Raw genomic sequence first — 16,193 nt, 5'->3', positions numbered from 1 at the left:
CAGTTGTTTTTTCCCTCAAGATTTTTCGGCACTACCTCTATGGAATCCGCTCTACTATCTACATGGACCACAAGAGCCTGAGGTACTTGATGGATCAGCCAAATATAAACATGAGGCAGCGACGTTAGTTGGATGTGGTGAAGGATTATGATTGCAAGATCCTCTACCATTCGGGGAAGGCCAATGTGGTGGCCGGTGCTCTCAACCAAGACGGTCACGGCCCCGATTCGGTATATATGTCTGAGGATGACAGTGATTACTCCGCTGTTGGAGCAGATTCGGGAGGATCAAGTCAAGGGTATGAAGGATGAGCACCGAAAATGTGAGCAGATCATACGACAGTTGGCTTCATTCGACTATGGCAGCCATTCGTTGTTGACCCTGCATCGAAGGGTCTCGCTTCCTTATTAGAGAGGTGTGCGCCAGGTTCTGATGGAGGAGGCGCACAAGTTGAGATTCTCCATTCATCCCAGGGCAATGAAGATGTATTGGGATCTTCTCCCTGATTATTAGTGGCCCTGAATGAAGCGAGACATAGCTTGGTATGTGGAGCGATGCTTGACTTGCAGGAAAGTCAAGGCCGAGCACCAACGACCTCACGGCAAGACGCAACCGTTCGAGATTCCAGTGTGGAAATGGGAAGACATCACTATGCATTTCATCACAAAGCTTCCCAGGACCGCACATAGGGTAGATTCTATCTAGGTCATCATGGATCGATTGACAAAGAGTACCCATTTCATACCAATCAAGGAGAGCATTTCGGCCGAGAAGCTGGCAGAAATCTACATCGGGGAGGTAGTAGCTCGGCACGGGATGCCGGTTTCTGTGATTTCTGACAGGGATGTTGTAACGCCCAAATCCTGGTATGTATTTTAAGCCAATTTATTCATTTTTGCAAAAGAACTCGACGAGTTGGAGGCCCCAAACTCTTCGAGTAGAAACGGATCTTAAACGCAGGACTTGAAGTCTACTCGACAAGTTGAGATGCATCAAATCGACGAGTAGGGATGCCGGAGTGAAACCCTAATTTTTAGGGTTTTCACCCTATTTAAGGACCTGAACACTTTATTGTCGCCTCCCTCATCGCCTCCTTCAGTCCAGCAAAACCCTAATTCATGATCTTGAGCCTTTTGAGTGTGTGTGTGTGTGTGAGTGAAAAGAGAGTGATTCCATGGTATTTCCATGAAGGAGTGGAAGTTAGAAGTGCTTGGTTGAAGGAATAAGCTTTGGATCCATAGATCTCTTTGTCAAAGCAGACTTATTGAGGTATAAAGTCTATACCTTAACTATTCATTTAGTAGATCTCTTCATGGAGTAGTTTAGGGCCTTAAGGATCCTATTTTGGAACCATTCATGGATGCAAGCATGTTTTGGAGTCATGAATTCAGATCTAGAGCCTTTAAGGGACTCCTTGGCATAAAGGTATCAACTTTATGGCCATGGGAGTCCCATGCAACTTGTGAACCACTTTTTAGGCCCTTTTGAGCTAAATAACCCATGCATAGACGTAAAGTTAGTAACTTTACATAATATATCAACCCTAGGGGACCAAATCTATGGGTTGGAATCAATGTAACCGACTAGAAACGACTATATGGATTTAGAATATGGAGGACTCGAAGAGTTGTTCATACAACTCAGAAAGTTGGGTTGTGGTTCCCCACTCTTTTCTGTTACTGGCCAAACTCATCGAGTCTAGGAGATGACTCAGCGAGTTGGAAATGTTTTTGGACTTGAAGAATTGAAGAACTCGATGAGTTCAAGGAGGAACTTGGCGAGTTGTGAATGAAATGTCCTGAATTTGTATGAAGGAGAACTCTACGAGTTAATGAAAGAACTCGAAGAGTAGGATCGAGATTTCGGGGTTTTATGGATCATGGAACTCGATGTGTAACGCCCGGTTCCTGGTATGTATTTTAATAAAGAATTGTTCATTTTGATGGGTTTTAGCTATAAGAACATCCTATGTGCTCATGCAAACCATAATGCTTGGATCTAGGTTTCTCTATTGTACATGCAATTCATCCAAGACTATAAACCCTAGATCTAGTATATGATAATCAATATAACATGTAAATTAGGGTTTAGATCATACCTTGATTGTTATTTAGCAATAAAAATCTCAAATCCTCCTTGTAATGACTTTAGAAAGCTTAGAGTCACAAATGTCACTCCTCTAATGGTTCACAAACACCAAGAGCAAAAGGATGAAGAAGAGAAGAGAAGGAGGCTGTCCAAAACGTGTGGAAACCCTAAGGATCTTGTTCACCACGTTTTTGGGGCTTAAGGGTCCTTTAAATAGTGAGGCTATTAGGGTTATCTAACAAGGAAACCCTAATTTTGATGCTTAAGCCCTAAGCAACCCATGGACTCCTTCCTTAACAAGCCTTGGACGGTTTCTAATGGGTTTCCCCATAGAATTCGTCTAACCTTATATTATAAGGTAATCCATAGCCCAATTGCAATTATCTTATAATTACAATTCCAGTCCCTTAAGTTTAATTAATCTCTTTTAGCCACAAACTTAATTCTTATTAATTCTTGAATAATATTAATTAAACAATATGATTTCTCCTTTAATATATTATTCTCATAATATATTAATAAATCATATTTAATCCTTTCTCTTCATAATTCATCCTATCAAGTTGCTTTGGTGAAGGCAACCCAAAAGGACCATGCACCATAGGGTCAAGTACATACCAAAATAGTTATGGACTTAGACACTAATCCAACACATTTTTGCAAAGGGACTCGACAAGTCGGAGGCCGAGACTCGTCGAGTAGGAATGAATGAATAGACACGGGACTTTAAGTCTACTCGATGAGTCGAGAGGCCTCGACTCGACGAGTAGGGCTGCCAGAGTGAAACCTAAATTTTTAGGGTTTGCACCCTATTTAAAGATCTTAACACCCTCGTTATGGCCTCCCTCATCACCTCCCATAATCTAGAAAACCCTAATTCGTGATCTTGAGCTTTGTGAGTGTGTGTGGGGTGAAAAATAAGTGTTTTCTTGGTGTTTTCTTGAAAGAGAGAAAGCTAGAAGTGCTTGGTTGATGGAAGGAGCTTTGGATCCAGAAGAAGAACTCCATTTCCAGCCCATTTGAGGTATAAAGTCTATACCTTGTCTATTCATCTATTAGATCCCTTCATAGAGTAGTTTAGGGCTTTAAGGAACCATTTTTGGAACCATTCATGGATGCACGCCTGTTTGGGGCTAAGACTTCAGATCCAGAGCCTCTGAGGGACTCCATGGCATAAAGGTGCCAAATTTATGGCCATGGGTGTCCCATGCATCATAAGAACCACTTTTTAGGGCTATTTGAGCTAAGTAGCCTATGCATGAATGTAAAGTTTGTAACTTTACATGTTATATCGACCCTAGGAGGCCATATCTATGTTTTGGAGGCATTAAGCCTGAAAAAAATCGGCTGTATGGAATTAGAGTTTGGTGGACTCGACGATTCGTTCTTAGGACTCGTTGAGTTGGGTTGTGGTTCCCCAATCTTTTCTGTTACTGAAGAAACTTGTTGAGTCTAGAACATGAGTTAGCGAGTTGGATGTGTTTATTGGCTTGAAGATCAATGAAATCGATGAGTCCAAGGATGAACTCAGCGAGTTGATAGCAAAATGACCCGATTTGTACGAAGAGGAGCTCGACAAGTTCAAAGAGTAACTCGGTGAGTTGATGAAAAAAATGCCCCAACATACATGAAGAGGAACTCGATGAGTTCATGGATGAACTCGGCGAGTTGTGAGTGAAATTCCCCGACTCTCTATGAAGGAGAACTCGAGGAGTCCAAGGAAGGACTCGACGAGTTCAAACGGAAGGTCCCGATTCAGTTATGAGGAGAAACTCGGTGAGTTAGAGGGTAACTCGATGAGTTATATAACGAGTTCAAGATTCTCTAAATCATGGAACTCGACGGGTTAACGGACCAACTCGGCGAGTTGAGTCAACTAGAAAGTTGACTGGGACCAGAAGGTTGATTTTGACCAGAGTGTTCACCTTTGACTTGACCATTGACCAGAGTTGACCCTTAAAAGGGTTATAAGTTTGAAAGAGTAATTCAATAGATGTTATCTGTAGGAGTTTTAGGAGAGTTGATCCCAATACTGAGGCCATTCAACTACTTCATGACATTGAGGTGAGTTACCTTCCAGTAGAAGTGGGTCTAAGGCACCAAGGTCGGCCCACTAGTAAGAGTTATATTAGGGATAATTGTCTTTGTGATAATTATCTGGTATGTCGTTATTTGTTATGTTTATATGCCAATATGCTATGATGCTATATGTATGTGATACGAGGGGTAGGATAGACCCCAGTACCAGTCGATAGGGCCGAAGGGGTATGCCAGAACCTAGATAAGCTAGGCAGTATATGATTATATGTTTATGCACTAGGATGCTATGTCGTAGAGTAAGGGGTGAAATAGTCCCCAGTACCAGTCAAAAGGACCGAAGGGGTAGGCCAACATCCTGATATGCTAGGTAAGGTACCGGTCAAAAGGGGCGAAGGGGTATGCTAGCACCCTGATATGCTAAGCTTGGTACTGGTCGATAGGACTAAAGAGGTAGGCCAGCACCCTAACATGCTAGGCAGTTACCGGTTGAAAGAGACCAAAGGGGTAGTCTGGTACCCATATATGTTAGACATTATGTATGTTATATGTTATGTGGTATGATGGGGGAACTCACTAAGCTTGTTCTTACGATTTTCAGTTTTTGTTCCAGGTCCTTCTTCTTCGAAGGGAAAGGAGTCGGTACGGTAGCAGCGCATCACACACATGATCTCCGCACACAAGATTCTTAGGATTTGTACTATGACGTTACTACTATTTTACAATATGGTTTGAGACATGTGATCTATGGTATGAAATGAATTAACTTGATGAGGTTTTCTTATAAATTGTTTTATGAATCGTTATATCAATAATGAAAATTTTAGTCCGTATTTTAGGGATGTTACAAGTTGGTATCAAAGCCTTGGTTTGAGGGATTCTGACACACCTTCGGGGTGTCTGGACTCAAATCGAGGGTTTGAAAGGTTTTTACAAGAAAACAGTTTTCTAAAAATTTAAAATAAAGAGTTTTGAGAATGAACAAGGTGTGTAATGTGTGCGCTCGGCCGAGCTCAAGTAAATTTTCCCCAAGATACTCATACATGTTTGTTATGATATATGATATGATTATGAGAACTACATGCTAGATTAGGGCTGAAGATCTAGGAAGGATGCCTTATATGCCTATTATATGTATGAGAACTGCATGCTAGATTAGGGCTATGGATCTAGGAAGATGCCTTATGTGCCTGCTATATATGCTTATTAAAGTTCATTCTAAAACTGATTAGTTAGTTATATGATGGCCTGAATAGGATATGTGTGGTTTTGTTACTCAATGCTCGAATGCTGCTTTCTTTGTGCTTTTAGGAGTTCTAGTTATCTTTAACTAACTAGTAAACGAATACGTTAAGTTACATATAGCGAGGACTAAATAATTTCAAAAGGTTAGGTCTAGCCCTATTTCATAGCTCTTGTTTGATTCCAACCGTTGTAGGGTAGAACCTCTCATTTGAAGAATTAGCTAGTCTTAGTGATATGTTATGGTATTCACGAGCTAGTTAGGTAAAGGTAGCAGCAAGCAGTAGTAGTAGTAGAAGGGACTTGGTGAAGTCAAGGCAATCCTTGAGGAAAGTACGGATAGATGTGGAAGGTAGTATGGGCCCGTATTATTGAAAGCAGAGGATTCGTACTCAAGTCAAGGAGGGCTGAGATAGAACCAGGAAACTTGTAAAATGTGTGAGATCTCTCGAGGTTACGTATGACACTAATGATTATGTGTTTTGTTTCAGAATGGTGGTGACACGTCACGAGGCAGGAGGTTCAGGGTCTGGGTTAAGATCCGGTTCAGGTTCGGGTGCCGGCTCCGAGTCGGTTGATGAGGTACTACACGCGTTCATCGCCTTTGAGATCACGAGAGGCATCCTTAAGGCGGCCCCAGTCATTTTCGGGTCGATCAAGGAAGGGATCATCTGATGGAGGAGCATCTCGGGGCATTCAGTAGCGACATGGCATTTGGCAAGTTAGGGATACACACACTCTCCTTCAAGGATTTCAGGAGATGTGGTGTGCCAGACTTACACGGGGTGAAGGACCCCATCGTGGCTAGGAAGTAGATTACAAACATCGAGTTTGCTCAGTCGACGAGCTTATGCCCTGAGGGGTCGAAGGTATGGTATGTTGCAGATTGTTTGAGAGACCGAGTTAGAGATTGGTGGGAGGCGGTCAGTGATTCTTTGGGAGCCCCAACCATTGAGGTTATCAATTGGTTGGACTTTCTGACCAGGTTTAGGGTTGAGTTTACGGCGGCTGTGGAGATTCAGTAACTGGCAAGGGAGTTTCTTGTCATGAGACAGATGACTGAGTCGGTGACAGAGATTAGCGCAAAGTTCAAGGAGGGGGCCTTACTGGTACCTCAATACGCGGGGGATGAAGAGGTGAGGAACACCCGGTACTATGATATGTTGAGGGCTGACATCCGAAAACATGTCGACTACTCAACATGCCCGACCTTGGAGGACATGATAGCTAGGGCGAGAGAGAAGGAGATTGATATTGCCATATTTATACTTATTTTTAGGCAGTATTTAAGTACATTTTTATTAATAAATTGATAATATGTTTAGAATAATGATACTTATGAGTTTAAATTGTTATTTTCAGTCAATACAAAGGATTTTCGAAGAGAGGGACCAAAGGTGACAAAATGGGGAACATGGGAGATTTGGAAGACAAGAAAATAATAAATTCACGATAAGAGCTAAATTCACGACGTGGCGATGAAGCCCACGACGTGGCACTGGTGTTCCAGAAGATAAACATCGCGACGCGGAGGATTTCCTTGAAGGATACGGATTGCTTGAAGCCCACGACGTGGTGCAACCTAGCCACGACGTGGCGCAAGTTTTTAAGGATTATATAAGTCCTCCTGATTATTACGAAAAGAGAGACTTTTGGCAGAAGAAAAAGAGTTCCAGGAGACGAATAAGAACGAAAGGAAGGTTCTGGAAGAGGGTTTTCAACACCAAAAGAAGTAAAGGTTTATTTTTAGAACATGTTTTTTATTAGTTTTAGCTGTGTTAGTTTAATTACTATGATGAGCAGCTGAATCTAGCTACTCTTGTTTAGCTAGATGAAGCTTTAAACTTATGAATAGTTATATGATTATGGATTGAGCTTAGTTGGTAAAAATTTGCTTGTGTTTGATTTGTATGACCTAGCATGTTATTATTTATTTATCTAATTGCTTGATTGCATGTTCTGTGTAGCTTAGTGACCATTAAACTGCATGAACCTGTTTACCTAATAATTTAGTGAACATTGAATTGTTAGAGCTAGGATTGACCAATCTTAGTTAGTAATTAGAATAAATAAAGTTTAGCTGTGCTAGAGAACGTGAATTGTGATCATAATTGCGTTTACACAACAAATCTTACATAGCATATTTACATCTATAACTAGTTATGTGTTTAATTATGTGTGAACATACATGGTTTGACATGAATTAGTTAAATATTGGTAAGATAGAACTAAATTACTAATATAACTAAAAACCAATTTAGTAATCCGCAATCGTTAGCTAGCCATAAGGGAGAAGTGGATTCAAACTAAACAAGAGTGTGTTTTTTACTTATTGAATTTGATTTAAGTTCATCTGATCTTGTAAAACCAGATAAAATTCCTTATTAAACTTGTTAAATAAATTAGGTTAGTTTAATAGTAAGTAAATTAATTAGAACACCGTTCCCTGTGATCGACACCCGACTTACCCAAGCTATACTGTAATCTGACTAGGTACACTGCCTATAAGTGCATAGATAGTCTAAGTTTGTTAGGTTATAAATATTAAAATTAATGGGTACTTTTGTGCACATTAAGTTTTTGGCGCCGTTGCCGGGGAGCGGCTTAGTTTTTAGTTTATTTATTTGCATTAAATTAATCGATCCTTCTTGTGGAGTCAAAGCCACAAAAAGTTAATTTTTCAGCAAAATAAAAAATTTTCTGTTAATCACAGAGTCCACGACGTGGCCACACACTTGCCACGACGTGGACAGACAAATTTTTTTTTTTAAATTTTAATTTGTATTTAGTTTTTCTTATTTTAGTTCAGTTTTATGTCTTAGTTTAGCAAGTTGCAGGAGTTCATGACCAGAAGCTCAAACACACACTTGGTGCCACCACTGGAAGACCCCGAGTCTGCACTTCACAAGAAAAAGATGCCCTTGCAAGAATTTAAGTAAGCTTTTTCTAGGAAATCGGGAAGGAAGACAGGAGAGGCAAGTTCATCAGCGAAGCACAAGAGCAATCTTGAGCATTTGGATCATACACCCGTGCAAACCGAGTCCGAATACGATACCGTGCCAGAATTTGAAGAACACACAAGTGAACCCGAGAACGAGCCAAGGAACGAGATGGCAGCAATTGAAGAAATGTCCATGGGAGCATACAAGAAGCGGATCCGAGAAGATATGGGTCCTGGTTTAGTCCAACCTGCAATTCCTGCCACTGCCACATTCGAGCTGAAGGGACACATATTGACAGCACTGAAGGACATCCCATTTTTCAGGAAGGATCATGAGGATGCTTTTAAGCATCTAGACGAAGTCAACGACATTGTGGATTACTTCAATGTCCCAAATGTCACCAGAAATACAGTCTTGCTTAGGATGCTTCCCATCACTTTCAAAGGAGCTGCTAAGGAGTGGTTAAAAGCACTCCCACCGGGTACAATCACCACTTGGGCTCAAATGCGTGAGCAATTCCTGGACCAGTTATGCCCACCATCCAAGATAGCCAAACTCAAGAAGGCGATAGCCAACTTTGAGCAACAACCGAGGGAGTCACTATACGAAGCATGGGAGCGGTACAAGGGCTTACTCAGAAATTGCCCTCAACATGACCTAAGTGTGCAGCAAGAGATGTCAATCTTTTATAATGGGGTAAATGTGATGACAAGACAACTCCTTGATTCTCAAGGACCGTTGACAAAGAAAAATCCAAGGGAGGTCAAGGAGCTAACTGAAGAATTCGCGAAACACTCCCGCGAATACCATAACCCGAGGCAAGACGGAAGCAAAGGCGGTGGAGGGGCCCAAACGGAAGAAATTGCAGCTATCATGGCCATGCTAAAAAACATGGATCGCCAGATAACACAAATGGACCAGTCGATACATGCCATAAGAGTGGGGTGCGAGCGATGCAGTGGTCCACACTTGACCAAGGACTGCAATCTGGATGAATTTGGGAACAGAAAAGCTCATGTGTGCTACTCTAGTGGGGATAAGTTTGATGACGACTGGAGGAAACCGAAGAAGGAGTGGCTGCCATATGAAGAGTATAAGAAGCAAAAAAAAAGAGAAGTATAGGCAGACAAGTCGAGGCTTTTATCAAAAGGAGCAGCCACCAACCGAGAAGAAACCCGACCTAGAGACCATTTTGATGAAGTTTATGGAGGCTTCGGAAAAGAGACATGATGCCACGGATTCCGCTATCATGGAACAACACACATTGATAAAGAACCAGCAAGCCTCCATCCATAACCTTGAAGTACAATTTGGTCAACTAGCCACTTTAGTTCATGAAAAATTGTCCCCGAAGAATCCCGAAGTAAAAGCCCAATCTCACGTGATGGCCATCAATACTGAAGAAGATACAATATCTGAGTTCTTGGAGGCGTTGGAAGAAGAACCGCAGCAGCCCAAGAAATCAAGGATCGAAAATGGAGAAAATGCTGAACCAGGCTCGCCACGACGTGGCACGCCTCTGGCCACGACGTGGCGCAAGTCTGAGCAAAAATCTTTTGAGCCTATTCCAGATTATCATCCACCTATGCCATTTCCCACCCGTGCAGCACTTAGTCAACTGGAGAAGGAACATTTAGAGTTTGTGAAGCATGTGAAGGGGATTCCAATTAATACTCCCTTCGTTGAGTCCTTATCCAAAGCTCCCGAGAACCAGAAATTACTGCAAGACTTGATAGATACGCGAAGGCAATTAAAGAAGCAGTGTACAGTGATTCTAAGTGAACAAACTTCAAAAGCTGTGTTGGGAGAAACACCAGAAAAGATGGGGGATCCTGGACGCCTCAGTCTTCCATGCGAGTTTGGGAATAAAATGAAGGTTAATGCTTTAGCCGATTCCGGGGCTAGCATTAATCTAATGCCTTTTTCATTTTATCAAAAATTAGAAATTCAGAAGATGAAGGGTACAAAAATGAAGATTCACATGGCGAACCGTTCGGTGACACAACCCCGAGGCATAGTGGAGGATATTTTGGTGAAAATTGGAAAATTTGTTTTTCCAATAGACTTTGTAGTCTTGGACATGAAAGAAGACCCGGATATTCCGATAATCCTTGGTCGGCCATTGTTTAACACTGTTAGAGCCCTTGTTGATATCCGCAAGTCCAAGCTCACTTTGAGGGTTGGGGATGAACAAGAAGTCTTCGGGATAAGAGATGACTTTAAAGAAAAGAAAGAAGAGGTGTTCACGATTAATGAGGAGAATGAACTAGAAGAGTTGGAAACGCTTATGGAAGAAGAGATAAAGGCAGTTCATCAAGTCAAGAGGACAAAACCAAGGGCATCTGTTCCGTATTTAATTGAAGTAATAGCTTACAAGGGCCCGCCTTCTTGGGTGAGCAAAGAGGACAAGGAAATGACAAGTGGTGAAGAGGAAGTCACTTCAAAAGTAACAAGGCCGGTGGTGAAAGAAGAGGAGAATGCTATGGAGTGCAAGGAACAAACAAAGGGCACAAAACGCAAGCATGAAGAAGATGAAAAAGCTAAAAGAGAAAATTCAAAAAAAGGCGTATAAAAGGAGAGTTCAAGCTTATAAACGGCGGTTCAAGGAACAAAAGATCCTGGTGGTAGACTCTTCCGAAGATTCAACGTAGAAAGCACGGAGTCCAGCTCAAGACTCCAGAAAAAGAAGCGCTTCTCGGGAGGCAACCCGAGTTTGGTTTGCATTTTCTTTTTAAATTTTTCTTTTCTTTTCTTTATTTTTTAATTAGGAAAGACATAAATTTATCATCTAAAAACCGGTAATAAGTAGAGAATTAGCTGTAGGGAACTTTAAATAATGAATGATATGCAAAGAAATTAGTTAATATGATAAATATTATTAAAATTTTGCATCTGGCAGCTTCCACGACGTGGGCATAGCCCAGCCACGTCGTGGCTTAAAATAGAATGCGCGATCTTAAGAAAAATTTAAGGTCCAGGACGTGGGCATATCCCGCCATGTCGTGGCCTTTAAAAATCAGGGGGGGGGACCAATTGCTTAAAACCCTTTGACCGAGAAACCTCATCCCCCACTTGGAGACTGCCACACTCACGGGAACATCACAACCCCACAACCAATTTCTTATTATACTTCCAATTTCCTTGCAAGATCTTGCTAATTAATCCATTTGGTATGTGTTTTACTCATTATTTTGTAGTTATTTCTTCCAATTTCAAGTTTTCGTGATTAGGGTTTGAATGATTCACGAAATTGGTTGAATCTAGTGGCTGATTTTAGATTGCATGTTATTTAAAAGTCCATAGGAACAAACCCCAAGCACTATTTTTGTGGAAATCGCTTGTAAAAAAGACCGATTCAGCAACTATATGCGACACGGCCCACGACGTGGCGCAGCCTGGCCACGTCGTGACTTCTGGCAGACCAATTTTATATGTTTTAATGTGTTATTTGTTTGCTGCTTTGGTTTTCTTTTATTTGCAGAAATGGGACCACGACGAGCTGTTCAGCAGGAAGAGGACCCGATAGATGTAGCAAGCATACATCCTCTATACCAGTTTCCTCAAAACATTCCCCGACCGTTGCTAACGACCTACGAGAATCGGCTTGGATGGTTATACAATAGGGAGGTTGCAATAGCCCCAATTATTGATTGGGGGTGGCTTGGTAGAGTGGGAATGGTAGTGGAGCTGGAACGTTATTGGTCGAAGACTTATGTTGGAGATCAATTTTCGTTCATTTGTCACGGGTAGAGGAATTTATTCGCCATTCAAGAACCCGTGTACCGGGAATTGTCGGTAGAATTTTTCTCTACCGTATGTTTCGAAGAGCGCACCCTTGATGTCACCTACAATAGGGCACTTGTGTTTCGTTTGGGTGGTGTATATCGTGAGTGTAGTCTTCGGGAGTTTGCTTGGCGTATGGGGCTCTATACGGAAGTGGAGACGCAATCTCCGTTTTTTATCCCTTTCTTGCTTGGATGTGTGCGAGATTTTGCTCCGGGTACTTTGGATGTGCAGTTTTGGCGGGGCATTTCTAACCATGAGTACAACACTCGTGACTCGAGTGAGTCACAAATTCGGAATCCTGTTTTCTGATTTTTGCACCGCCTTATCACGTTTTCAATCAATCACAAGCATCATGGTGATAAGGTCCCCATCCAGAATCTATTTTATTTATGGACACTTATTACCCTGGGGGTTTGCTGTGATTTGCCTTATATGTTGGCAAGGTTTATGGGAAAGAAAGCGGCCAATTCTAGGCCTGGGAGCCCGATTACTAGGGGGCATTTGGTTACTCGCCTGGCTAGGTCATATCATATTTTGACCCATGACTTTGTGAGGAATCTTACTCGATTCCCGGACACAGACTTGACCATTCAAGTCTTGGGTGTGATGCGAGCGGTAGTGAATATCGGGGGTCGTTTTGTTATACCACCGATAGATGACGAGCAGGAGGAAGTGCAGCCGGGACAGCAACCACCAGCCAGGCCGAGGCGTTGGAATGTGCGGGCTAGAGGTGAGGTCGAACGAGAGCGTGCTGTTTCGCAGTATGTGCAGGGAGTGCCCACCGACCCTTTTCAGAGTCGGGTGGGAACGTATTTGGATAATCTACGAGGTCATGCTATTTACCATACCCAGCTTACTGAGGGTATTTATTCACATTTGGGGGTGACCCGACCACCTTCTATGCCACCACAGTATCCATATTTTCCGACATGGGAGGAGCTATGGTGTCCGCAAAATGATGGGGCAGGGCCAAGTGGAGCACAGGATCAAGATGATGATTGATTTTATTTCTTTTGTTTTGATTTTGAGTAGTTTTTTTTATGTTGACTTTGGTGTGTGATGTAAAACTTTATTAAGACTATTATGTTACTTTTTGTTTCTTTTGGGTTGATCTAATTTTTCAGATTAGCGTTGGAATTCTAAGGAGCATAGAAGGATAACTTTCGAGTCGTGTTTGTCTAGTCAAGGAAGCTTAGAGTCGTGAGTCAGAACCCACAATTCAAGATAAGTGTGGGGTCTATTAGGAGAGAGGTTATAGTTGGGAAATATATTTGCATAGAAGCGTCGGAAACCAGTTAGCTGCTAGAGTAAATAAAGCAAACAAGTCATTTTCTGCTGATGCTCAGTTTCCACGACGTGGACTCCTTGTGCCACGTTGTGGCACTCTTGGAGTTTGTAGTAGTTTAGCTTTTTGGTGTTCGCGGTTTCAACCCATATCACGATGTGATCCAGTTTATCATTGCCACATTTTTCCTTACAAATACCCCACTTTGACGAATTGAAGTTTCGAGTCCTGTTCGTGGTTTATTTACATATTCAACCAGTTCTACACCGAGTTTCTATTTTTGGAAGTCCAATTGTACATTGTCCACGCTTTTGGAGATGCTCACGCCACTATCCCAGGGGAGTCTGTTCCTTTTTCTCCCTTTTCTTTAATTTTGATTTATTTTTATACATACAATGAGGGCATTGTATGAAATAAGTGTGGGGTAGGGGTAGAAAAAGTAATTGCTAGAAAATTTTGAAAAAACTCACGTTTTTATTAATTGAATCTAGTAATAATAATTTGAGCTATAATTGCTAGTATTATGCGGGATGATCCGATGAAAGTTCAAACGTTTAGTTGAGCCAATACACGTTATAGTGCATTTGAGGCCTCCCTTATTTTAGTGAAATCATGGAACAAAAACACAACCCCACTTGGTTTGAGGGATGTGATATGTTTAGTAGCCTAAACCTGAAATGTATCCAGGAAAATTATTATCGTTAGCCAATAAAGGTTGAGGTTGAGCGCCTCTGCATAAGCATGTAGGTTTTGAGTGAAAAAAGAGAGGTACATGTTGAAAAAAAGAGAAAGAATTACGAAAAAGAAAAAAGTGTGAAGAATTTTGGAGCAAATAAAGTGAAGATCAAAAGATCAAAATTCTCAAGAAATCTAAAAAGTTGAAGATACCAGAAATCAAATCAAACAAAGGTGGTGAATTCAAAGAGATCAAAGATCAAATGTCAAAGAATTGAAGAATTCTAAAAGAGCTCCATAGTGGTATCGAAAAAAAATTGTAATTCTAGTTTATGTATGCTTAGGTTGCTCAACTAAAAATACCTTGAGGTTAGGAGGTTTTCTGCAGATGGATTCGGAGGGTTGCATAAAATGAGCATTGTTCGAAAAAAGTGGGCGAGTGTTTATGAAGATTATGAGTATTTAAAATATGGGGGGGTACTTTAGGAAAATTTTAGACACAAATGCATGCGTTGAGGTTTTGGCATAATGGCTAAACTAGAGTTGGATTGTTCTGTGTAGTGTTAGTAATTAAGAATTAAGTTTAAATTTGCTTGAGGGCAAGCAAAGCCTAAGTGTGGGGTATTTTGATATTGCCATATTTATACTTATTTTTAGGTAGTATTTAAGTACATTTTTATTAATAAATTGATAATATGTTTAGAATAATGATACTTATGAGTTTAAATTGTTATTTTCAGTCAATACAAAGGATTTTCGAAGAGAGGGACCAAAGGTGACAAAATGGGGAACATGGGAGGTTTGGAAGACAAGAAAATAATAAATTCACGATAACAGCTAAATTCACGACATGGCGATGAAGCCCACGACATGGCACTGGTGTTCCAGAAGATAAACATCGCGACGCGAAGGATTTCCTTGAAGGATACGGATTGCTTGAAGCCCACGACGTGGCGCAACCTAGCCACGACGTGGCGCGAGTTTTTAAGGATTATATAAGTCCTCCTGATTATTACGAAAAGAGAGACTTTTGGCAGAAGAAAAAGAGTTCCAGGAGACGAATAAGAACGAAAGGAAGGTTCTGGAAGAGGGTTTTCAACACCAAAAGAAGTAAAGGTTTATTTTTAGAACATGTTTTTATTAGTTTTAGCTGTGTTAGTTTAATTACTATGATGAGCAGCTGAATCTAGCTACTCTTGTTTAGCTAGATGAAGCTTTAAACTTATGAATAGTTATATGATTATGGATTGAGCTTAGTTGGTAAAAATTTGCTTGTGTTTGATTTGTATGACCTAGCATGTTATTATTTGTTTATCTAATTGCTTGATTGCATGTTCTGTGTAGCTTAGTGACCATTAAACTGCATGAACCTGTTTACCTAATAATTTAGTGAACATTGAATTGTTAGAGCTAGGATTGACCAATCTTAGTTAGTAATTAGAATAAATAAAGTTTAGCTGTGCTAGAGAACGTGAATTGTGATCATAATTGCGTTTACACAACAAATCTTACATAGCATATTTACATCTATAACTAGTTCTGTGTTTAATTATGTGTGAACATACATGGTTTGACATGAATTAGTTAAATATTGGTAAGATAGAACTAAATTACTAATATAACTAAAAACCAATTTAGTAATCCGCAATCGTTAGCTAGCCATAAGGGAGAAGTAGATTAAAACTAAACAAGAGTGTGTTTTTTACTTATTGAATTTGATTTAAGTTCATCTGATCTTGTAAAACCAGATAAAACGCCTTATTAAACTTGTTAAATAAATTAGGTTAGTTTAATAGTAAGTAAATTAATTAGAACACCGTTCCCTGTGATCGACACCCGACTTACCCAAGCTATACTGTAATCTGACTAGGTACACTGCCTATAAGTGCATAGATAGTCTAAGTTTGTTAGGTTATAAATATTAAAATTAATGGGTACTTTTGTGCACATTAGATATTAACATGGATCACATCCAGAAGAGGAAGGCGGAGGCTGGGCATATTAGTAGGTTTTCGGGTAATAAACCCAAGGGACCCGACACTAGGTGAAAGGGCCAGCAGGGTCGGAGCCGCTGTCGGAAATGTGGCAAGCCCATGAGCAAGTTTGTAGATTGGAATCATCGATCTGCTATAAGTGTG

At 40.8% G+C, this 16,193-nt stretch overlaps 1 non-coding gene across 1 annotated transcript; it reads right to left on the bottom strand.

Moving 5' to 3' along the window:
- Window positions 1–8,861: 8,861 nt before the first annotated feature.
- Window positions 8,862–8,968, bottom strand: LOC145065100 (small nucleolar RNA R71). The gene has a single exon (XR_013688251.1). It is a non-coding gene; the product is annotated as a small nucleolar RNA R71 (small nucleolar RNA).
- Window positions 8,969–16,193: the final 7,225 nt, after the last annotated feature.

Source organism: Lactuca serriola, chromosome 7 (assembly GCF_051521515.1).
Source record: "Lactuca serriola cultivar US96UC23 chromosome 7, Lser_US96UC23_V15, whole genome shotgun sequence".
NCBI lineage: Eukaryota > Viridiplantae > Streptophyta > Magnoliopsida > Asterales > Asteraceae > Lactuca > Lactuca serriola.
Note: the sequence above shows the minus strand (reverse complement) of the source record. Positions and strands in the feature narration are given on the sequence as shown.